Source organism: Thalassophryne amazonica, chromosome 12, assembly GCF_902500255.1.
Source record: "Thalassophryne amazonica chromosome 12, fThaAma1.1, whole genome shotgun sequence".
Taxonomy (NCBI): domain Eukaryota; kingdom Metazoa; phylum Chordata; class Actinopteri; order Batrachoidiformes; family Batrachoididae; genus Thalassophryne; species Thalassophryne amazonica.
In genome coordinates, this window is record NC_047114.1 from 89,192,586 (window position 1) to 89,211,461 (window position 18,876).

An 18,876-nucleotide genomic window follows, 5' to 3' on the forward strand; every position below is an offset into this window, starting at 1 on the left:
GCACTTGTAGAAACTCGGTAAATTGGAACTAGACGAGCTCTCCGAAAACCCAAACGCATACAAAAACGTAACACCCACTCTTTCGTGCCCATAATGTATATCCGCTGGAAGCAGACCCCCTGGGCTTTTTGACAAATTTAACCCCTGCATGTACAGTTGCTAGTCTGCCAGTTAGCAACCCGACGCGATGATTAATGCCCTCAGTGAGGGACAAGCGAAACGCCGTCACCGAGCAGCTAGCGGAGAACAGTTTGGTGACTGAATGTCACACACTCAGTTCCAGTTAATTTGTCTTTACCTTTTTTATTTCCTCTCTCTCTCTCTCTCTCTCTCTCTCTCTCTCTCTCTCTCTCTCTCTCTCTCGATGTTATCCCGCAGTCCGCTCCGGTCTTCTTGCGCTCCGCCTTTTCTCTCCCGCCACAGTCTTTATTTTATTTACTAAATGCCGATATCCCTCCGCAGGGTCAGGGAGTATTTTGAAGATATTGTCAAATGCTTTGCGTGGCATTTCCATCCTCGGTGCCTCGCGTATGTCATTAAACTTTTTCGACGCATGTGAAATGTTCGCTTTTGACTGCGCCACACCGGTTCCGGAGGATTTCTGTGCGGTACTTTCGTTAAAGGGGAGGCGGATCTAGTTTTTTTTTTTTTTTTTTTTTTTTTGAGAAGCCTAGAGACAGGGTTGTGCTTCGGCGCCACTTATCATTAGATATGGCCACCTTTATAGAGTACACCGAAGCGTCATCTTCAACTTAATTTTCTGCCGTTTCACAACAGTTGCGTCGCTTGGCTGTTGTTTGCCAGTGAAGCCATATTTTCGGCATGTTATTGTTTGTTTTCGGTCGTCTTTGGGGGCGGTTGTTGCTGCGTGGCAGGCTGGCAGCGAGAGTCTTATAAACTGGCCGCTTCAGTCCCGCAGCTTGTCGCAGCTGAAGAAAATAGAACCAGTTGCCAACCAAGCCATCGACAGCTAGCACTGGCTAACCCGCTTACCTCCACTCGGCTAAGGGGGAAATTCACCTTTTAAAGTTTCACCTACGGACTCTGGACTACTGCAGCCGCTTGGATCTTTTGGCTTTGAGTCGATTTAATGGTAAAATTGTTGACTGTGGACTTGGGTGGCTAACGACAACTAGCTCGATAACCCCCCAACTCGTGCGACGACAGCTGTCATTGGAGAAAGGAAAGTGATCCCACCGCAAATGCGAGTCCTAGCAAAGCGGATTTCTGTTGGATTTAAGCTATCTGGCTTTCCATCAAATGGGCAAAGTATGGAATAACCTCGTACTGTTGGGATATTATGATGTGTGCTGTACATTTTTGAGGACTGCGGTGTTTCTTTATTGGAGAGAGGCGAGCTAGCTTCGTTAGCTTGCTTAGCTAGCTGGGTGATAAAAGTGCGACGTTTCATCCCCCAGTATTTTGGACATGAAGACGATAATTCGCCATCCATAGGGCAGGAAGGTAAGTTGCATACGTTTTCTTGAAGTTTGGACATTTGAAAACGAGGAGGCTAAACCCAGTATTAGCCACCTCCATGGTGATGTCGGCTGGTTTTGTCGCCGCCTTGGTTTTCATGGCTCTGACTATTCAACGGAACGGATCTCACAACAGAACTGTTCACGGGCACAGTAATTACATATAGACTAACTTCACACTGTTATGATTAGCGATCAACATGTTTACAAAGTTAGCCCTACTGTGTAATGACAATTGTAAATTAAAATCTTACCTCAGTGGTATACGTATCGTTTTTACTTTTGTGTAGTTCCATATAACAGTTCCGTTCCATTGAATAGACGAGGTCTTTGTGTGCAAAAACGATCCTCGTTACCTTGCAGCCAGCTGTCTAATGGATAGTACTTTCCAGCCAGCTGAAGATCTGTGTTATCAACACAACAATGAGCTGTCTGGCCACAAAAGGCTGAAACAGGAATGTTTGGGCTCACGTAGACGAGAGCGGTTAGCTGGTAGTAGTACATTGAGTTGACTATCCAGCAACCATGGGTAACCTGTTTGCTGTGTATGGTTCCTGTTTGAACCGCTCTCAAAGTTTTCTTACTGATTAATGCTGGCAGTCTGCTAATGAAAATTCAAAATAAAGATTCCAAATCCTGCTCTTCTGCAGTTTCTGTCAAATTCACGCTTTCTTATTGTTGCTTTCGTCAGAGGAAAAGCGACAGAGATCAACACAACAGGCTAGCTGTGAGTAGCTGCTCTGATTATGCTTTGTGTTTAACAAAAGCTAACGTTAGCGTTTGTCCAACAGTGCCCACGGTGGTTTTAACTACCTAATAGACACCAAAATCTAGTTGTTGCCCCAGTCTGACTTTTCACTCAAACAATAAAAGAGACTTCTGTTCTTCCATTTGAAGCTTGCCTAGTTCCTAATTTTTGTTGCATCACCGCTTACTGTCAGGCAACACTGAGCAGGGTCCTGTTGGGCTGTTTCACATTCAGGGTACACAAGTATGTGTCACTGGCACCAAAACACCAAAGTGGTTACTTTGGTCAAGTTATTCACCCATATCTAACTGCTGACTGGGGTACTTAAATGCCCAAAGTTTCAGACCTGTCAGCTGTTAAATGCATATATGAGCTCACAGATATGATCTGCTATATTTTCCGGAGAGGACTTTTTTTTTTTTTTTAAACCAAGCTATATGTGTAAATTATACAGACGAAGATTAGTGCAATCTACCCATATACTATCAACTAAAAACAGGTGATGGTAAGTATGTACGCAGTATACAACTGCTATTGTGTTTCTGCATTCTCTAATAGTGATGGACTATTAGCATTTCCAGAGAGGACAGTTTTTGACAGAGTTAAGGCCCCCTGACACTTGCATGACTTTGACTATGCACTGTGTCATGCAGAAGAGTAAACTCGTCGTTAACAGGTGCAGACTGAAAGTGAGAGGGGCGTCGCCGTGTGCAATTGTGCAAAGAGAACTTTGAAATGTTCGAAAAATCTTTCACGCATAAATGTCGTGCAACAAATGTGAAGTGGTAGTGAACTCTGCACGCTCTACTTGCCAACGCTATGTGCAGCTCGTCAAGTAAAGAAGTGAACAGTGTGAGTGATTGTATCAGCGCACTGCATCAGAGCGCAGCTCATCCGAACAATTATAACGAGATGTTAAATCTGTCACCAACATACTTTTACAGCTGCACACAAGAAGTAAAGAACATGCAGCTGTGTTACCAAGCCATTACAATGGAAACATGACAAATAATTACCTTTTTTAGATGGCTCCAAATGTTTTCTCCACCTCATTCAGCGCACGCAAGAAAAGCAGCAGCTGGAGCGGTCCTCTGTGATTCCGGAAGCGATTAGAGGAGTTTTCAATAGCTAACTTGGACAGAAAATGATTAATCCGCTACAAAATAATTAGTTCATATATGCAGTGTCTAGCGCACAATGCAATCAGTGGAACAAAGCATGGCATCCAGCTGGGAGCACAGCAGGTGGGATTGTCATGACGGTGTGCGTGGATCAAAGTTGTGCAAGTGTCAGGGCACCTTTACACCCCAATATTAAAGACATTTGATCAAATTAGGTACACATCCTTTAGTGGCATCACAAATGGTGGTTACCTCTTTCAAACAAACAAACTATTATTCACATAACACTGATGATTGAGTTTTAAATGCACTCTATTTCTGGAGAGGTCATTTCTGACAAGACATTTTATTTTTGAATGCCTGTTTTAAGTTGTTTCCCCACTGGGCAATGATCCTGGTAGTTACATTGTTATACAGTAGGCTTTGATATGGAAGTTAGTCTATTTAGTGGTTATCTACTAAATAAATAACAGTTCTGGCAGCCCATCAAAATGAGCTATTATGGAAATGACAGATATTTTTGTAAAAACCGGCATAATTAGAGTTCTGCTGGTAAACAAATGGGGATATCAAACTAAATGGTCATTGCTGCTGATAGACCAGTAGTAGTTATCCATGTATGGCAAACTACACTTTGTTTGTCATTTTCACCTTGTCATTAAACCAGACTTTATCTTTAAAATCCACATATGTACCCTGATTATAAAACAGCCCTGTTACAGATCTGACAGTTTGATTGGCGGGGGGTACAGTGTAACATTTAAATTTTTAGAAGTGTTATACTGATAGCCTTAGTTCCCATTTACGTGTTGCATTACTGTGTTTCTCATCCAGATTGTCTCTACATATTAGAGCTGCACCTATTAATCAGTTTTTAATGGACTTAAATTAATCAAAATCTGTTTTAGTAATCGATTGTCTTGAGTGACTATTTATTTTTAAATATTCAAATTCCCTGACTTTGAGTTCTGAAATGTAAATTTTCTGGTTTGTTGCACTACTTTCTTTACTCTGACAGTAAACTGAGCATCTTTGGGCTGTGGACAAAACAGGATATTTGACATTATTATCACTTTACCGAGCAGTTGCTAGGCCGGTAGCGTAGATTTACGTCTATGCTACCTGGCTAGACCCGCCCGCTGTGCGTAAACAGATGACGTCATAGCGCACGTGCAGCCCAAGAACTGTCTGCAGAGGGGGGGAAAAAAAAACTAAAAAGGTGAGAAATGTGTGTTGGTCCCAGTATGAATATTCCGGATGATTTTCTCATGGATAATACGACAATGAACAGCAGCCAAAGCTTGATGAGGACGCACTGCCAAATTTGGAGAGACGCGCCAGCCGACACGACAAAAGTTAAAGTGAGCTAACTTTTTATGTACGTGTTGTGTATCTCAGTAAGTGATAATAATGCAAATAACATGCTGTTGTTGTGCGATATGCATTTTCTGAGTCCCTCCGTCTATGCCGTCGCCCGCAATGACAGATATTCGCCCTCATCTAACTCAGGCGAATATCTGTCATTTTGGGCGACTGGGCATGAATGTCGGGCCTCTGAAAATGCATACCACCCTCCAAAAGCATGTTATTGTATTATAATCATCTTGGCCTTTGCAAAACATTTTTCACCATTTTCTGACATTTTATGGATCAAACAAACCATTGATAGATTATTTTCTCACAGTTATGAAAATAGTCAATTTCAGCCCTATTAGAAATAATCTTTAACCTGGTTACATTTACATTTGGTATTAATATGCATCTTCAGAGACATTAAAATTGGATTGAGATGTGAATGCTCTGTACTGCTCACGTCACACCTCTTCTGGTTTGCGCGAGTCCAAAAATTTCTGAACTAAACCAAAGACCATAGCTATCCACAATGTTTTCTTCCATTTCAAAGTTGAAGACACAGTCTTGAACAGCTGGAATGCCAAAGATGAAAGCAGAAGAGAATCCTGATTTATGCAGCTGCAATTATTTCAGCTGTGCTATGTGCCACTCCGTCTATCTGGATGTGGGAATGCAGTAAAGACTGGTGGGAGAGGATGGGGACCTTCACAAACCTACATGTGCATTGTCAAACTTGTGACTGTATTTGCTGAAGATTTTGGTTGGTGTTCTGCAGAAGAGCCATGTATGTGCTCTACTGTGCACTTGGAGAAGACTGTCACAGTGACTGTTTGGCTCTGCCCACAATGTTGCAGCTCAAAAAAGTACATTATCATGACAAAGGTCAATTCAGCAATATTTTGTGTGGCCAGGGTTTAAATCAAATAAGCAGGCAAGTTATTTTTGAAACCAGCTCTGTCCTTTCTGCGCACAGAAAGGGTAAACTCAGTACAGAACAAGCTTCCTGTTTTTTTGCGCATGCACAGATGGCGAACATGCAAATTAGGTATGAGGTAATCTCAGTATGTAACGCCCGGTATGTCCCTGCTTTGCCACAACCTGATTGGGTGCAAACCTGAATAAGCTAATCAGGTTGTGGCAGAGCAGGGAGAGATGGAAAATGTGTAGGTTAGGTTGCAATTCAGGACTGGCTTGAGAACCACTGTTCTACGCTCCTTTACATATAAATTGTTGCAAGCCCTTTTTTATATGTACGAGGGCTGTCAATAAAGTAACGGTCCTTTTTATTTTTTTCAAAAACTATATGGATTTCATTCATATGTTTTTACGTCAGACATGCTTGAACCCTCGTGCGCATGCGTGAGTTTTTCCACGCCTGTCGGTGACGTCATTCGCCTGTGAGCACTCCTTGTGGGAGGAGTCGTCCAGCCCCTCGTCGGAATTCCTTTGTCTGAGAAGTTGCTGAGAGACTGGCGCTTTGTTTGATCAAAATTTTTTCTAAACCTGTGAGACACATCGAAGTGGACACGGTTCGAAAAATTAAGCTGGTTTTCAGTGAAAATTTTAACAGCTGATGAGAGATTTTGAGGTGATTCTGTCGCTTTAAGGACTTTTCACGGTGCGAGACGTCTCTCAGCGCTCTCAGGCGGCGTCATCAGCCTGTTCAAGCTGAAAACCTCCACATTTCAGGCTCTATTGATCCAGGACGTCGTGAGAGAACAGAGAAGTTTCAGAAGAAGTCGGTTTCAGCATTTTATCCGGATATTCCACTGTTAAAGGAGATTTTTTTAATGAAAGACGTGCGGACGGATCCGCGCGTCGGGACGCAGCCGACGCGGTGCGGCGGCACAGGAAAAACACCTCTGTGTTGATAACCATTTGTAAAATCCAGGCGGCTTTTGATGGCTTTCAGTGGAGTGAGTATATGAGAAATTGTTTAACAGGCAGGACATGTTCCAACTTGTCCTTAAGGCTTTCAACAGAGGTGTTTTTCCTGTGGTGGAGTGTCGCGGCGGCTGCGTCCCGACGCGCGGACCCGTCCGCACGTCTTTCATTAAAAAAATCTCCTTTAACAGTGGAATATCCGGATAAAATGCTGAAACCGACTTCTTCTGAAACTTCTCTGTTCTCTCACGACGTCCTGGATCAATAGAGCCTGAAATGTGGAGGTTTTCAGCTTGAACAGGCTGATGACGCCGCCTGAGAGCGCTGAGCGACGTCTCGCACCGTGGGAAGTCCTTAAAGCGACAGAATCACCTCAAAATCTTTCATCAGCCGTTAAAATTTTCACTGAAAACCAGCTTAATTTTTCGAACCGTGTCCACTTCGATGTGTCTCACAGGTTTAGAAAAAATTTTGATCAAACAAAGCGCCAGTCTCTCAGCAACTTCTCAGACAAAGGAATTCCGACGAGGGGCTGGACGACTCCTCCCACAAGGCGTGCTCACAGGCGAATGACGTCACCGACAGGCGTGGAAAAACTCACGCATGCGCACGAGGGTTCAAGCATGTCTGACGTAAAAACATATGAATGAAATCCATGTAGTTTTTGAAAAAAATAAAAAGGACCGTTACTTTATTGACAGCCCTCGTATATATACTAGCTGAGTTACCCCTTCTATGCACGGGTAACAGATGAATTTTAGCAGTGTCATTGTATATTTCATGTCACTTTAGTTAAGGTGTAGTAATAGAGCAATTTGTCCCATTCAGGAGACTCAAGTGTATGATGATAAAAAGGTGAGCGGGTTGTAATCTGATATGTGAGGCTGACCATGTGTGTGTGTTCGCGCACGTACGCTTTCAACTTAAGGGCCCCAGTGACCTCCCCCTTCGCGTCCCCAGTCACCATACCAAGTTTGGTGTTAATTGCTTCGTATTTTCTGCACCATAAGGCGCACTGGATTATAAGGTGCGGCCTCATTTAGCGGGTACTTAACCCTTACAAAAGGCGCACGCTAAAACATATAGTCTACAAAAAAAAAGGTCACGGAAGCAAAACAGTGAGTTTATTTGAACTTTTTAACAACTTTGAACTATCGGTATTTAACAATATGGTACTCACATTGTTTCTTATTATGGTTCTGTCACAAATCCATCGAAGTCCTCATCTTCTGTGTCTGAATTGAACAGCTGGGCAATTTCGCCATCAAACACGCCAGGTTCTCGCTCATCATCGCTATCGTTTTTGCCTTCAGCTGAATGGTGACTGTAGAGACGCTTCTCCCGGCTGTTCTTTGTTCAATGACCCATTGCTCGAGTTGGTCTTCTAGCTGTGGCCACCTCGCTTTGTTTCCGCCTGCAGTTTGAATTGTGCCTCGTAAGCATGTTTCTTCGCTGGCGCCATTTTCCAGGGTCCTTAGACAAACAAATGTTGTTTTGCAGGATACCTGTAGTATACGGTAACTACCGGAGGAGTGGCGGAGGTAAGTGTACGTACCACGGACTCACGGACTCTTCTCTGATTGGTTTATCGCTGGCAGCGTATGTATTCTACGCTACCAGCGTACGTACTTTACGTATTACGTAATGTTCTCCGATTGATTTATCGCTGCCAGGGTACGTACTCTACACTGCCAGCGTACGTACTTTACGTATTACGTCCCTGTGTCAGCGGGAAATGGTCCGATATTCCGACAGTCAAAGGCGTCGGTCATTTTTACAGATTTTGGAATTCAGTGCGCACATAAGGCGCACCGGATTATAGGGCGCAAAGCAGATTTTTGCGAAAATTTAAGGCTTTTAGGTGCGCCTTATGGTGCGGAAAATACGGTAATTGATGTGGCTGTACATAGCGAACACAAAGGTACACACACGGTCAGCTTGATATATTAGATAAATTTTTATCATTACAGCCTACAGCCCTACAAAATGGAAAATTCCATCACAGTTTTCACCTGTTCCTCAACAGGGTGCCCAGGGCATTTATCAATGCAGATTTTGCATAAAAGCTGCACTCCACAACCCAGTTTTTCATAGGCTGTATTCACATGCATGTACACTCTGACTGACTGACGATGTCGCTGTTTGCTGGTGCTTATGGTCCCGGAAAGCTCTGAAACTCATAATGTCTTGAAAAAATAAATAATTACCTGGGAAAACTGAGGGGGGACATCCTAAATTTGAAAATCTGCATGATGGCATTGACATACAGTGCTTCACTTTTTCCATAGTTTATGTTGAGGCCTATGTAGGGCTGCAGCTATCGATTATTTTAGTAATCCATTATACTGGCTATTAGTCAAGTAATCGAATTAAAAGTACTTTTGAATTTTTTAACAACATCAACAGTCCAGGGCTCTCAATAAGCAATGGCACAATGGCTCTGCACCATCACGCAGGTTGTCAAATTTAGTGTATCCCTTTCTGTTTTCCTGGGTAATTATTATTTTTTTTTTTTTTTACATTTTTACAAGTTTTGGATCTTTCCAGTGTCAGGAGCTCAGCCAAAGTCTTGACATTTTGCTCAAATGGCGATGGGATGTGGCTTTCTGTTTTTTGTATTCCCCAACTTGTAAAATTTAACCATTTTTAAGTTGTTGTTGTTTTTTTGTTTTTTTATCCCTCTTTCTCTGTGATTCAGCAGATGCATTTCAGCTGGAGGTTGAACATGCAAGCCTCGCAGTTACTTGTTTTTTTGTTATTATTTTGTTTAAGTTACAGTGTTTGTGAAGTGTTGTGTGTTCCCCAAAAAGCGAAACACTCAGTGCGAATCTGAACAAAACACAGAAGAAAGAGTGGACTTCTTGCTGAGAGGATCTTCTTTCAGAGACTGTTTGTCAGTGTGTCCGAGGACGGAGCTGTAACTCGCCCGGTTTGATGGGACTGCTGAGCCCCTCACATGAGCAGAGACAGCAGATGGCCACCGTACGAATAGTCACTCCCCGCGGAGAGCAGCCAGTGGACAAAACTGTATTTTTTTTTTTTTTAAAACAGACATACTGTTTTGCTTTAAATGCGCAATAAGCTATTTCAGATGATCAGCGTGGACCATCTTTCTCCTAAAAGGCTTTAATTTACTCTGTGTGTCGTGGTAGCTCTTGTGCTAAATGGATTAGCAACATGCTCTAGTCTTCTGGGTTTTTTTTCTGGGGACGTTACAGTACCACACACAGGCCTAACATATGTACTACAATGTTAAGCGACGCTTGGATGCACAGAATTTGCCTCAAACATTTTTGTAATCGAATTATTCGAGTTACTCGACTAATCATTTCAGCCCAAGGCCTATGTTCATCCAAAATGGATGAAATTGACACACAAAAACTTTTTTCATATTGTCATTATGGGGTATTGAGATTTTTGCAGATTTATTAAAAATAAACTAAGAAATCACGTGTACATAAGTATTCACAGCCTTCGCCATGAAGGTCAAAATTGAGCTTGTGCATTCTGGTTCCACTAATCATCCTTGAGATGTTTCTACGGCTTAGTTTGAGTCCACCAGAGGTAAAGTCAGTTGACTGGACATGATTTGGAAAGGCACACACCTGTCTATATATAAGGTTCTATAGTTGACTGTGCATGTCAGGGCACAAACAAACATGAAGTCAATGGAAATGTCTGTAGACCTCTGAGACAGGATTGTCTCAAGGCACAAATGTGGGTAAGGGTACAGAAACATTTCTGCTCTTTTGAAGAGCACAGTGGCCTCCATCATCCGTAAATGGAATAAGTTCAAATTCACCAGGACTCTTCCGAGAGCTGGCTGCCTGTCAAGTTTAAAAATGTTAATTTAATTAAGAAAAAGAAAACAAGACATTTGTTATAGAATTTACTTTGATTGATTGTTTGATGGGAAAATCCCTGTAAAAATATTTGGAAGTACTTGAATTGTATTTGAAAATTCAAGTACTTTTCAAATGTACTTGGTCCAAGTCGAACTACATTTTCCATTTTTGAAAAAGTACTTGAGTCCAAGTCCAAGTACTCGAGTACAAGTACCGACCCAACTCTGGTCTGATTCCAGTTGGGTCACTCAACACATTTCAAAGTCAGGCGTAAATGGGTTCTTAAAGGAGAAAAGAAATGCTTTTTGAGAATTTGTTTGTGCATTCCTGGTAAAAAAAAAAATTGTTATTCATACACTTGCAGAATGTTTGAGTACAATGGAGATATTTGAATCAAATTTGCTACTAAATTGACATGTAAATTGCCATTGGCTGAAGCCAGTGGAGGACACTTCTGGTTGATGTCACTGGTTGGGGTCTCCTCTGCTGGGGACGAGTGCAGTCGAGATCCAGCATGGCGAGCAACACATCGCTGCATAAACACAAACAGAAGGCAAGCGATTATCAGGAAGACTTTTTGCCTCATTAACTCACAAGAAGGGTTAATGAGGCAAAATGCCTTCTATCTATGTCTTCTATCTTTATCATGAATTATAGCAGAGATACAGAAGAACATAATAAAACAAGTTTCACTGAAATCCATAGGGGGCGCACTGAGATAAGGCCAAATGAAAATCGCTAAATATTGCGTTCTTAACATAAAGAGTGCCACCTATGTAGGGCTGCAGCTATCGATTATTTTACTAATCGAGTATTCTATCGATTATTCTGGCGATTAATCGAGTAATCGGATAAAAAGTACTTCTGCGTTTTTAAACATCAATAGTCCAGGGCTCTCCCTAAGCAATGGCACAGTGTCAGTGTGCTAAAGTGTTGGCATTTTGCTGAAATGGCGATGGGATGTGGCTTTCTGTTTTGTTTTCTCCAACTTGTAAAATGCAACCATTTTTAAGTTTATTAAAAAAAAAAAAAAAAAAAAAAAAAAAAAAAACAAAGGTTGATGGACTGGTCCCTGATTTTTTTTTTTTTTTTTTAATCCCTCTTTCTCTGCAATTCAGCAGATGCATTTCAGCTGGAGGTTGAATATGCAAGCCTCAGTCAGTTTTTTAAAATTATTATTTTATTTAAGTTACCATGTTTGTGAAGTGTTGTGTGTTTCCCAATAAGCAAAAATTCAAAAGTCAAACACTCAGTGTGAGTCTGAGGGAAACGCAGAAGAAAGAGTGGACTTCTGCTGTTTGTCAATGTAGCCGGGGACAGAGCTGTGACTCGCCTGGTCTGAGAGCCCCTCACACTGGGTAGAGAGAGACAGCAGCTGGCCACGGGGTCCGTGTGTTTTTTAAAAATACACAAACACACTGCTTCGCTTTAAATGCACAATAAGTCTGTTTCAGATGATCAGCGTGGACCATCTTTCTCTTAAAAGGCTTTATTTTACTCTATGTGTCACGTTGGAAAGCGGTAGCTATTGTTGCTATTTGATTAGCTGTTATGCTCCAGTCTTCTGGTTTTTTTTTTTTCCTGTGGCCGTTGCAGCGCCACACACAGGCCTGGCATATGTACTACAGTGTTAAACGAAGCTTTGAGGCACAGAATTTGTCTCGAACATTTTTTGTAATCAAATTATTCGAGTTTCTCGATTAATCGTTTCAGCCCTACACCTATGCAAAAGGGCCCTAACTAAGCCACCGCCATTTATGCAAATTTGGAAAGAACTTGTCCCAGTATATCCAAACATGCATAAATGAGCAAGGATTATTCAGGGCGCAGGCCCTGGGAGGGTCCCAAATATAGCCCACACTGCCAAAAGTTGTGACTTGAAGTACCACCTATAGGTGGTGCTCTCAGTTAGCCTTGAAAAATATAATGCTAAATGGGAGAACTCATCCATACATTCATATAACACAAGATCAGTGAGGCTTACTGAGGGCACACAAAGATATTCAAAGGTCAAAATCCACATTTTCACTTTGTCACTGTTTTAGCTCCTTTGACCCCTACCCTAAAAAGGGCTGTAATTTTCTGCCCGAAGGGATCTTTGAATAAAAAACTGCCTACTGAAACATGATATATCACCCCTCTTCTATAAACCATTCCACAGTTACAGACTATGGCTCTTAAACTGTTGGACTATTTTTTTTAATGCAGTTGTTCATAAAGTGGTGATCCTCACCCCATCTTTACTTGTGAACAGCTGAGCCTTTTGGGGATGCTCCTTTTATACCCAATCATGGCACTCACAATTAGTGTCCACAGTTCAGGCATTTTATTTATAAGTTGTTGTCTGGAAGCCATCTGTCTCACAACTTTTTTTTTTTTTGTCTGAAATCAAATCTTGTGGATAAACATATTAATGAGATTCAGAAAAAAGTTATTTTCAATTAGTTCAGTCTCAAACCGCCAGAGGCAGATGTGGGATAATCACAATATGTAATCGTACTCTATTATAATCATTACATTTTTTCATGTAATCTGTAAATTTAACCAAAATAAATCATTGTAATTGTAATTTATTTGTATTCTTTGGAGAAAAAATTGTAATTGTGAGAATTATGCCTATGTTAATCTAAAATAAAATTGATTATCTTAAATAGTTCAACAATAAATTTGTTCAGATTTTTTTTGCTATTAGTACCAACAATATGCAAGGAATTTAAGGTATTTTTTTGATGATCACTTGAAAGTGTGACACTAGAATTAACCTTGTAAAATCCAAATATAGAAAAACACTAAATAATATTACCACCATTCAACCTCTGGAGCCCCGTTCTTCAGACATTCTTGTCTACCGGAAGGTTGACCAGTGTAAACGGCCCATCTTGGCAAGTCTGGCTTCGCAACACTTGCAAATTCCAACCACTTCTGTTCCATTTGAGTGTCTATTCACTATTGCTGGATGCATATTTCAACAAGACCAGTGCTTGCTGAAGGACACAACCTTTGAGAGACTTATGTTTTTGAAATGCAACAAGAACTTGTAATTTTCAAAACTATTCTGGCATTAGTACATTTACAAGTTCCAGCTACCTCTGCTTCAGTGGGGCATCTGTTCAGTGTCACTGGATGCATGTTTGCATGAAAGACTGGTTAGGAAACACAACAAGAAGTTGATGTGTTTCTGTCAATAAACATATTTAAGAAGAATTTTACTTTATTCTTTTGTTAATAATCATAATTTAATTGTAATCTAACTTTCCAACTGAAAATTGTAATTGTAATCATTACAATTTTAATGTTTGGCCTTATGTCTGGCTGGTGGGAGTTTCAACCTTCATCTGTAAATGAAAATCATACTTACCTGTTTCAGCTGAGATAATTTTGTAATATAAGGAACCTTGAACATTTATTTTTAGACAAATAAAAATAGCATGGAAATTAATGTGTACATTTTTAAGTCTGGTAGATTATCTGCATTTCAACCAGAAAAAAAGCAGACACTGTAAATACAAATGTTTATTGTAAATGCAACAGGAGATAATTTAACAATAGCTGCAGTGTGATTGTAAAGTAGGATTTCTTAATGTGACATAAAGCTCATGACGAAATTCATTTAATTTATTTGTTTATTTGACAGGGACAATGCAATCAGACATAGAGCAAGCAGTGCTTGCAACTGATGTGATGCACAAAGAGTTTATAGCTACAGCTAATTCACAACTCTTGTCCCTGATTGGGCCTTTCTACAGTTGACATAATTAATAATTCTACAATTTACATAATTAACAACCTCATTCACAATTCCATTCAATCATTGGTCCACCTGCTCACATCTCAAATTTTCTTGAGTTTAGGGCTGAAACGATTAGTCAAGTAACTTGAATAATTTGATTACAATAAATGTTCGAGGCAAATTCTGTGCCTCGGTTTGTTTAACGCTGTAGTACATATGCCTGGCCCGTGTGTGGCGCTGCAACATCCCCAGAAAAAAAAACAAGACTAGAGCATACACATAAACCATAAGTGTGTAAAGGCTAATCTAAAAACTCCCGCTTTCCAATGCGACACACAGAGTAAAATAAAGCCTTTTAAGAGAAAGAAGGTCCATGCTGATCATCTGAAATAGACTGACTGTGCATTTAAAGCGAAGCAGTGTGTTTGTCTATTTAAAAAAAAAAAAATGGTCCGCTCTACGTGGGGAGTGACTCACCCGGCAGCATGCTGTCTCTCTCTACCTGGTGTGAGGGGGCTCTCACCGCTCCACTCACACCGTGCGACTCACAGCTCCGTCCCCGGCCACACTGACAACCAGTTTCTGAAAGATCTCTCAGCAAAAGTCCACTCTTTCTTCTGTGTTTTGCTCAGACTCACATTGAGTGTTTCACTTTTGAATTTTTGCTTTTTTTGGGCAACACACAACGCTTCACAAACACTGGCTTGCATATTCAACCTCCAGCTGAAATGCATCTGCTGAATTGTAGAGAAAGAGGGATTAATAAAAAATTAACGTAGGGACCCAGTCCACCAACCTTAAAAAAAAAAAAAAAAAAACTCACAAATGGTAAAATTTTACAAGTTGGCGGAAAAAACAAAACAGAAACCACATCCCATCGCCATTTCAGCATAATGTCAACACTGGAGCAGTGACCTTGTGCCATTGCTTAGGGAGAGCCATGGACTATTGATGATGATGTTTCAAATGCAAAAGTACTTTTTATCTGATGACTCAATTAATCGCCAGCATAATCAATAGAATACTCGATTATTAAAATAATTGATAGCTGCAGCCCTACTTGCATTTCCACACTTACCAACACATACAGTTGTATGCAAAAGTTTGGGCATCACTGATCATTTTCATGATTTTCCTTTATAAATCATTGGTTGTCTGTATCAGAAATTTCAGTTAAATATATCATATAGCAGCAACATACTGATATTTGAAAAGTGAAATGAAGTTTCTAGTATTTACAGAAAGTGTGCAATAATTATTTAAACAAAATTGGGCAGGTGCATAAATTTGGGCACCCTTGTCATTTTATTGATTTAAATACATTTAGCACTAATTATTGGAACACAAAATTGGTTTGGTAAGCTCACTGACCCTTGACCTCCTTACACCAGTGAATCCAATCATGAGAAAGGGTGGCCATTTACAAATGTTTCCCCTCTTTACATATCTTCCAGTGAGTGGCAACATGGGAGCCTCTAAACAACTCTCAAATGACCTGAAAACAAAGATTGTTCAACATCATGGTTTAGGGGAAGGATACAAAAAGCTATCTCAGAGATTTCAGCTATCAGTTTCCACTGTGAGGAATATAGTGAGGAAATGGAAGACCACAGTCACAGTACTAGTTAAGGACCAAAGTGGCAGGCCAAGAAAAATGTCAGATAAATCAGCTTATCTGACATTTTTCTTGGCCTGTGAAGGATGGTGAAAACAGTCATAGTCAACCCACAGACCTGCTCCAAAGACCTACAACATGATCTTGCTACAGATAGTGTCTCTGTGCATCGTTCAACTATACAGTGCACTTTGCACAAGGAGATGCTGTATGATGCTGTAATGCAGAGGAAGCCTTTTCTGCATACACGCCACAAACAGAGTCGCTTGAGGTATGCTAAAGCACATTTGGACAAGCCAGCTTTATTTTGGAATAAGGTGCTGTGGACTGATGAAACTAAAATTGAGTTATTTGGACATAAGGGGCAGTATGTATGACTGAAAAAGAACACAGCATTCCAAGAAAAACACTTCTTACCTACAGTAAAATTTGGAGGTGGTTCCATCATGCTGTGGGGCTGTGTGGCCAGTGCAGGTACTGGGAATCTTGTTAAAGTTGAGGTCAGATTCTTGAGTATCAGTGTTCATGAATCAGTGACAAAGTTGAAGTTGTGCCAGGGCTGGATGTTTCAATAAAACGACCCTAAGCACTGCTCAGAATCTACTAAGGCATTTGTGCAGAGGAACAAGTACAACATTCCGGAATGGCCATCTCAGTCCCCAGACCAGAATATTATTGAAAATCTGTGGTGTGATTTTAAGCGGGCTGTCCATGCTCAGAAACCAACAAACCTGACTGAACCTGAGATGTTTTGTAAAGAAGAATGGTCCAAAATACCTTCAGCCAGAATCCAGACTCTCATGGGAAACAATAGGAAGTGTTTAGAAGCTGTTATTTCTGCCAAAGGAGGATCTACTAAATATAATATTGATGTTTTTTTTTTTTTTTTTGAGGTGCCCAAATTTATCCACCTGCCTAATTTTGTTTAAAGAATTATTGCACACTTTCTGTAAATCCTATAAACTTCATTTCACTTCTCAAATATCACTGTGTTTGTCTGCTGTATGATATATTTAACTGAAATTGCTGATTCAAACAACCAATGATTTATAAAGGAAAACCATGGAAATCATCAGGGGTGCCCAAACTTTTACATACAGCTGTATCTATAATATACAAAATCTAATAACTGAATTTCTGTGTTTTAACACACTCATTCTTTTCAGTCCTTCCTTCACCCACTCTTTATCTCACAGTGCTATTTACAGATGGGTACTGCATTGGTGACTGTTAAGTCAAAACTGGAGCCTGGAGGTGAACATCATGAACTCAGATATGGTCTTGGACTCTTACGCCAATAAATTCCACAGCTTTATGCTTTTAAAAGAAAAGGCAAACTGACTAAATCAAGTCCTACACTGTGGGATCTTGCAGTTCTTATTTATCATTTATAAATAATTTTTTAAATTGAGTCATTTAAACTTGTAATTACATCTGAATATGTGATTGCCTTTAATGTTGTGATCAGGACGGAGTAATTTCTAAAATATAAATTTGACAAGTGATTGTGAATGTTTTAAAATTGTGCACAATAGGGACAGGGCTTCTACCTGTGCAAATGCCAGATGAAGGTCTTTTCTGCAGCTTTGACCTCTGGTTTACTTTTTCAAGACACTTTTCTCCTATTTTTAAGAGCAGAGATGTTTTCTTTCGACTAGACTTCATGGTGTTCAGCTCATCACAGGAAATTTTTGAAGTGTGTCTGAATTTAGGTTGGCTGCACAGCAGATGTTCCTGTTTGTGGGGGAAAAAAAAAAAACTTAAAATATAAAGAAACACTAAAACAGGTTTTGTTTTGTTTGTTTTTTTACGACACCTCCCCCCCCCCCCGGAAAAACGGCTGAAAGTTAAGAGTTTTTTTTTTGTTTTTTTTTTTTTTTTTTTGTGGTCTCAGAATTAACAAAAAAAAGCTGTAGCTTTATTTGGTAAAAATAAAAATGGACTCAGCCATTTACAAATTAAAGTGTTCACTCAGCTCAACTGAGCTAAAACGCTAAGCTAATGTTAGCCAATCATTAAACCTTCAGCTGTGCAGTAAACGTCACGTTTTATTTTTAAATTATTCTCACCTCGAACTGCAAAACTAAGCTCCGTTGGTCAAACTGGGTGTTTCTATATATCCAAAAGGGTCTGCTCCATCACTGTGGCTCCGTGTCATTCTCTGCCCCTGAATGAGGCCTGAACACTGGCTGTGTGGCTCTATCCACTGTTGTGGCCCAGTCAATCCCACTGTCTGATTTGTCCTCCCTTGGCTTGGCGTCACTCCGTGGAGTAGCTGGGAAAAAAAAGCTTCTCCCAGCAGGGTGATGGGACACTTGTTCTGCTGCTTTTTTTTTGTAGTTCTACAGATGCAAATCTAAGATGGCGATCGCTCAGCTTTTTCGAGTTGTGGAGAGTGTGACGTAGCAATCTTTGCCCCCCTTGCCGCTTCCGAAGTAACGTATGTGATGTCACTGACACGTTGGGAGGCGTTAACTGCCGTGGCTGACGCCTTAAATCTGAAAGGCCCATTACATTAATTCATTGTCAACATCAACATTTGTAATTAGATTTAACATTTTCTCCTGCTGCCGGTGGCAGTAAACTCGCTTGCACAGATCACGCTTTTCAAAGTAAATGATGTGGGCCGTTGTGAAATCTGAATCACTCCATTTTTGTTCACGCTGCCATCTTGAAAGATCGCACCAGGATGTTTCTGCTTCAAGTGCTTGGGCATGGTCGTTATAGATAAGCCATTTCCGATGTGCAAAGCTTGCAGCGCGCACCCCCTGTTTAAGCTGCTTGTAGGCCTGCAGCTATCAATTATTTTAGGAATCGGGTATTCTATCGATTATTCTGGCAATTAATCGAGTCATCGGATAAAAAGTACTTTTGCATTTTTAAACAGCATAAATAGTCCAGGGCTCTCCCTAAGCAATGGCACAATGTCTCTGCGCCAAAATCTTAGTAAATCTGAAGAGACACACACATCCAAGATGTGTAAAAAAGACGCGCTGGATCAAAAGAGACAAATATCAAAGCAAAAATCTGAACAACTTGAGTGCTTCCATGCAAAAACCTTTATTTGGACACAAATGGCAAAATATGTGCACCAAAATCTTG

General features: G+C 40.5%; 1 protein-coding gene across 1 annotated transcript in view; it reads left to right on the forward strand.

Annotated features, from left to right (window-relative positions):
• Positions 1-663: 663 nt before the first annotated feature.
• Positions 664-18,876, forward strand: part of kmt2cb (lysine (K)-specific methyltransferase 2Cb) — a 252,332-nt gene continuing 234,119 nt past the window's right edge. Inside the window, 1 exon segment of the mRNA XM_034182661.1 lies at positions 664-1,464. The gene's annotated coding sequence lies outside the window, so the exon portion shown is untranslated.